The following is a 6,822-nucleotide window of genomic DNA, read 5'->3' as shown; positions in this document are numbered from 1 at the left end:
CCCCAAATCATCTTAATAGTGCTTGTGATTGCCTTGAGTCTGGCTCCATAACCTCTGCTTCTTCAGGCACCAGTGGTAATCTAGCAGTGGTCATCACTCAAATCTAGCTTTGCTGGGTGTACATATTATAATATAATTGGAAGGCAGCTTTCTAAGTTGGGAGACTTTCTCCCATACAAGAAGTTTCAACCTTAAATAATTATTATATAATTAATTCTGCTTTCAGACTAAAATGACTGGCAGACACCTGGCCACTTAGCTGGTGTATCTGACCAACACATGTAGTTGGGCAGGGTTACAGCAAAGAGGCATATAACTCCCTCCCTACCAAAAGTCCAGCCCCTGGCTCAACCTGTTTGAAAATGTGAATGGTGGAGTCAGTGGAGAGGAAGGCAGCCTCCCTTATACACAATATCATCCTTCCTTCAGTTGCTGCCAAATAAATTAAGGTTGCTGACACATGTTTCCACCTTGAGTGTTGTTTCTTGACATTTTCATCTGGCCCTTTTTAGGTCCCTATCACTTCAGCCCTGGAAGTGTCTTTAATGAGTTGAGACATCTTTAAAGGCCTTCAGACTTTAGTTCCACAATTGCAACTAAATCATTCCTTATCCTTTAAGTTCTATATATGTGCACATAATTTTCTGCTTCTCTGATTACCTGTTCTTTAATTCATTTGAAAGTTACATATAAAATAATGGTCACGAGATTGATCATGAAAATTGTGTGCAAACTTTACACTTCCACTTGAATATCTTCAAACCGTCAGCCGTTGTTCTCAGAGCAACGTTATCATTTTCACATTTGTGTCCATTCCAACTGGGCTTGGACTTAACAATATCGGAATATAATAGTAAACAGTGGTTAGCACTGCTGCCTCACAGTGCCAGAGACCCAGGTTCAAATCCACCTCGGGCAACTATCTGTGTGGAGTTTTCACATTCTCCCCGTGTCTGCTTGGGTTTCCTCTGGGTGCTCCGGTTTCCTTCCACAGTCCAAAGATGTGCAGGTTAGATGAATTGGCCATGCTAAATTGCCTGTAGTGTTAGGTGAAGGGGTAAATGTATGGGAGTGGGTCGGTGTGGGTTGCTCTTCGGAGGGTTGGTGTGGACTTGTTGGGCCAAAAGGCCTGTTTCCACACTGCAAGTAATCTAATCTAATCTAAATTTATTCCTGCTGCAAAATTCTTTTCTCCAGCCTTGCATGTCTTTGCTGCTTCTAATTCAAAAGGAACTTTTGGAAGTGGGGGCAGTTAAGTTCTAGAAAATAGGTTGCACCACCTACAATGTATTTTGACTTGGAGATGTGTAAAGAAATATATGTAGTCTTAGACTACAGCTCAGAAAAAGCCAATATAGCCAACTGTGTTTTTATTGGTTCCTTCATGAACATATCCACTTAACTCCAGTAAACACTGCTCCCCACCTACCCAACCTCCCACCATTCACCTGTTTCCCTGCTAGTTTCTCCCCATCAGGTAGTTAATCAATGCTCTTCTCAATGTTATGATTGAATCTGTTTCAGGCATGCACACAACAACCCTTTGTATACAGCAATATCTTTTTATTTTCCTTTGCTTCTTTTACCAAAATCTGTGTGGTAACCAGCTCTTCAATGAGTGGAAGCAATAGCTCTCTTTGTATTAATTCATTTATTGAAGTGAGCCCTCAAGTGAAATAGGCCAGCATTTGTTACCCATCCTCAGTTGCCCTTAAGAAGGTGGTGGTGAGCTACCTTCTTGAATTACTGCAGTTCACATCCACAATGCTGTTAGGGAGGGACATCCAGGATTTGGACCCAGCATCCGTGAAGGAATGGTGATATATTTCCAAGTCAGGATGACAAATGGCTTGGAAGGGAACTTGGAGTTGATGGCATTTCCTTGTATGTGCTGCCTCTTTCATTCTAGATGGTGATGATTCTGTACTTGGAAGGTACTGTCTAAGAAGCCTTGGAGAATTTCTGCGGTGCGTTGTAGATGCTAAATACATGGCTGCTCTCAGAAGGCAGGACATTCATCCTTGTGTACCTTTAAGAGAGAGTGAAAGCTATTTCGCACTGAGAGGTTGCAGGTACTTGTCATGTGACTGACCAGCAGTCACAGAGTTTACTGGAAACTTGAAAATATGTAACATTGGGCTGTGAAACAAATACCTGAGTTTTGGTTGCAATGTTGACAACCATTTGAATTTAACCAGTCAGTTTAAATTATGCCCCAGGATACTAAAACCCAATCGATTTAGAATATACAGTTTTGCCCACATTGAACCAATGAAATGATCAAATGTATGGGGTATAAAGAAGCAGGCATTTTGAGAGTTAGGCAGAGAGACCAACTGCCATCGACTGAGTAACAGCCAGCAAAACACTCTCTATGAAAGGTGCCTTTTTCATATGAAACATCTTTGTAGAAAAAGACCGAAGATGACCCAACGAGATCTACAGCCAGAGGAAGACAGTCACTATGACGACAGCTGTTGTGTGGTTTTGAAATTTAATTGAAGTAACTTTAACGCTGGCTTTTATTGGATCAGTATATTGTTATGGAGTTAGAGGTAGATAGCAAACTGGAAAGCAGGCTTCGAGTTGTAAATAGTTGTTGTTTAATGTTCACTTTAGAGTTAAGAATAAATTGATATTTTTTCTTTAAGGAATAGAATTTGGGAGTTCTTTGTCGCTCATACTTTAACAGATTATGAGGCGAGGTGAGCTTTTCTGGTGTATATTTTTTAACTTTCAGAAGGTTCGCTGCTGTGCTGTAACACTGGGGTGGGAGAGTTCTTGATTTCAAGAAAGGGTTATCAGGCATCTATTGAACAGCAATCAGTACTGATGGGTCCTGCTGGAGAAAGCTGCACAGGTCTCTCACTGGTTTTCCAGCCAGACACTGAGATCCACAATGCCTCCATAAAACCCAGGAAGGGTCCTGCCCAAAACGTTGACTCTCCTGCTCCTCTGACCTGCTGCGCTTTTTCCAGATCCACATTTTATTGACTCCATAAAACCCAGTCCTACATCATTAGTTATAAAGCCATGTGTTTTTTTTTAAACTTCATTTTAAATTGTCCTAGCACCTTTGCAGGTTTGTATATGCACATTCATGGGTTTCATAGCTCCTGCTTGCCTTTATTTGGACCATTTAAATTATATTCCTTTTCGTTATCTTTCTTACCAATGATACATTTCATTGAATTGTGTCTGCCATGTCCATATCATCCAAAAGCAATTACTATTCTCTGCATTGTTTATCACATTTTCACATTTGGAATTACTGGCAAACTTTGAAATTATGTCTTGTATGTCTTAGTTTAGGTCATTAAGACAATAATATATGGTACAGTCATGGGGCATTCAGCAGGAGTTCCTCAGGGTGCTGTCCTAGGTCCAAATAACTTCAGCTACTTCATAAATAATTCCCCTGTATCGAAAAATGAGAAGTAGGAATGTTTGCTGATGATTGCACAGGGTTCATCACTATTTGTGACTCCTCTGTTACTGACACAGTCCATATTCAAATGCAGCAAGATCTGGACAACAGACAGGCTTGGGCTGGTATGTGGCAAGTAACATTCATGCCACACAAGGGTCAGGTAATTAGCATCTCCAACAAGAGAGAATTGAACCACTATCTCTTGATGTCTAATCACGTTATTATCAGTAAATAGCTCACTACCAACATCCTGGGAAGTCATTCTCGACCAGAAATTGAACTGTACCAACCATATAAATACATTGGCTACAAAAGCAGGTGAGAGGTTGGCAATTCTGTGTTGCATAACTCACCTCCTGACTCACCAAAGCCTGTCTACAAAGCACAAGGCAGGAATGGATGAATGTGGCTCCAAAGGATGAATACATTTCAGGACAAAAATGTCCACTTGATTGAATACCTTAAACCTGATCACATTTCAATTAAAATATATTTAACTAAATTAGAAGGAAGGAGCCAAGTTATAAATTTTGTTTTTGAGTGTAAGAAAGAGGAACTTCATTCCCTATTAAGAGAAACAAGGTAGAGAGATGTAGGGAGGGAATTTCAGATCTTGGGATCAGGTTAACTGAATGCACAACTGTAGCAATTATACTTGGGAATGCATGTGAGCTGAGAGTCTCACTGCTTTGATGGACATGAGCTGCAGATGCACTGAAATACCACCACTTCCAATTTCTTCTGCATGTTACAAGCCATCCTGACTTGGAATTCTGGCCTGGATTTTGCAATGGTGAGAGACAGTCACAATTCCAGCATACATAGGATTTACTCATGGTGACACGGTGGAATCCCCATTGTGGCAGTATATGAAGGAATTATCTAGAAAATTGAAGATTTCTGCTCAGCAATTCCCCAGTGCCTGGAACCCTCAGGATCAACTGCACAGTCTTTCAACTGAGTAACAATTCATTGGAAGTTCCACACAACTTCAACTATACTTTCCCCAGAGTCCTTATATCCCCAGACCCTAACCTGACAGTCTGCACTCTCCCAGGACCTGCTCCCCACCCCTCACCCATGCTCGCTGCTGGACTCCACCAACATTTCCATCCCCTCACACTGGACACAACCTGAGCCCGCACCTTGGCCCTTCACCCCTTCCTCCTGGCCTGACCCAAACTGACCACCAGTCATCAGACTGGAACCAGCTCACGTTGGATCTAATTTCTTCCACCTATCGTGACCTACCACTTACATGGCTCCTTTGTTGCCTTACATCTCAGCACTCTGCTTACTTCACACACATTTCCCTTGCTTCCTGGCACCCAGTCTCCTACCAGGCAGCCCATACCTTTACCGATTAGGCATCACACCCCAGCACCCTACACCACAGTTGGCACCTTACATACCTGACCCATACCTACCTGGCTTACCTAACAGCTAACCCTATACCAATGGCACCCAGTCCATGACCCATCTGGATCCATCCCAAGCTGGAATGCCAGTTTACTGACATCCTGCAATCCTACTGACCTATAATTCCACTTACCTGGCACCATTCCCTCTACCCATCTGGCACCCTACTCTCCCAGCACCTTAACATCACCCTTACTATTTGCACTTAACATCTAACAGCAGGCTGCCTTGAGATTTAAATTCCAGAATAGTGCAGCTAACTGTTGTGTAAAGGGATGTGGTTTGCTTGCCCCTGACAGATCTGCACAATGGAAGCACTGTCAGACTGGAAGTCTGGCTTTGCACTTCCAAAGAAACCCTCATTGGAATCTCCTCTCAGAAATGCAGAGTTCCCTCCTTCCATTAAAAAAGGGCTAGAAGGCCATCTGCATGAGATCCTGTGTAGACCTACACCAGACAGACTGTGTTGATTCAAGAAAGCAGCTCACCACAATTGTCTTAAGGATGGTGGTTTTATCAGTCATTGTCCTTTCCTATGAAAGAATTAAAAAATGCAAAGTACGCAATACAAGGTCTGCTTTTTAAATTATGTCATGAATGGTTGTTATGGACAATTAATAACCAACTTCCTGTATCGCTTATAAATGGGGACTTATTATAATGAACGATCGGCTTGAACAGTAATTGATTAAGACTATGTTCAGCACACTATCAACTAATGGTTTTAGCTTACTAAGAACATTTGACTAGGTCAAGACTTTAGCAAAATTTGGACACCATTTTCATCGGTTATGATTCCATGACATTTTTTTTGGATATGAATATAGTATTTACAATAAATCAAAAAATTGTAAGTTGATAAAGGTACTTTTAAATGCAAATTTTTAAAAAAATTGAAGTCTGTGATTTGATTGCCAGAGTTGTAACTGTAAACCCATCTCCTGCTCTTATTGCAGTCATATATTACATGACCCAAATTTCATTTGGCCATTTTACTGCTGCTCAAATGTTCCCTATGTAAAAAACTATAATTTGAATAAGTTTTGCTCTATGAAATAGGTTTTATGTCTCAGTTAATTGCTCTCTATCAAGCCCAATTGATTTCAATATTAAAAGTCTGGCTAGAAAAATGTAATGCAATAAACGGTCATGGCAGATACCATTCTTCAGCTGGGGGATGGTAAAGGGGCCAAGTGACTGTTTGGGAGAGGGAGGGGAATACCATAGGTTCGAAAGTGTAGAACTCAGCTTCAAATTATTCATGAAGCCACGATTGTAATTGAATTCTGAACCTGATGATTGGCTGCAATTAATTTTAATGGGATATTGACAACATAGTAAATGTATGGGAATGAGCAAGGCAATCTGATCTCCTTCTACAGATTTTCATAGTGTTAGGACAATCACTAAAGGCTATGGGTGACAGGAGGTGATTCCAGAAGTTATATTGAGCAACTGTCTAGACAAAAAACACTAATGGACTAAATCTTAACGATTTTTGTCTAAATGTCATTATTGTCACGTTTCATGGAGGGTTTCTCTCCACAGACCCAGCGATATTTCTCAGGCGATCATTCCAAACTCATCTGATTCATGTTCTACTAATAGACCCCCCTTTGACTTTAGTGGATGCATCTCCCGGAATGTCTGTAGTCCACTGACTGAGCTGAACTGCTCGGAATGATGATTGACCTGATCCCTGACATAGCTGTATAGCTCCCTGACTATGCTTCTATACTGGACCCACAGGTGAGCATGGCCCACTGCCCAGAATATATAGGTACAGGCTCCCTGATATAACTGCCCAAAATGGACACCTGACTCTGCCCAAGGCTCTGGACTGATGTGTGCCTTTTGAACTTTTAGTGAGTACTACTCCTCATAGATTTTGATGCACAAGTGTTATTTGTAGCTCATGCAATGCACACAAGATGTTGAGAGGCATAAGTAAAATGGATCGGCAGAGACCTTTT

This window comes from Chiloscyllium plagiosum, unplaced genomic scaffold (genome assembly GCF_037043375.1).
Source record: "Chiloscyllium plagiosum isolate Xiang-an unplaced genomic scaffold, Cpla_swu_hap1 HiC_scaffold_3, whole genome shotgun sequence".
NCBI classification, from domain to species: Eukaryota; Metazoa; Chordata; class Chondrichthyes; order Orectolobiformes; family Hemiscylliidae; genus Chiloscyllium; species Chiloscyllium plagiosum.
The sequence above is the reverse complement of the archived record's forward strand: the minus strand, read 5'-3'. Positions refer to the sequence as shown.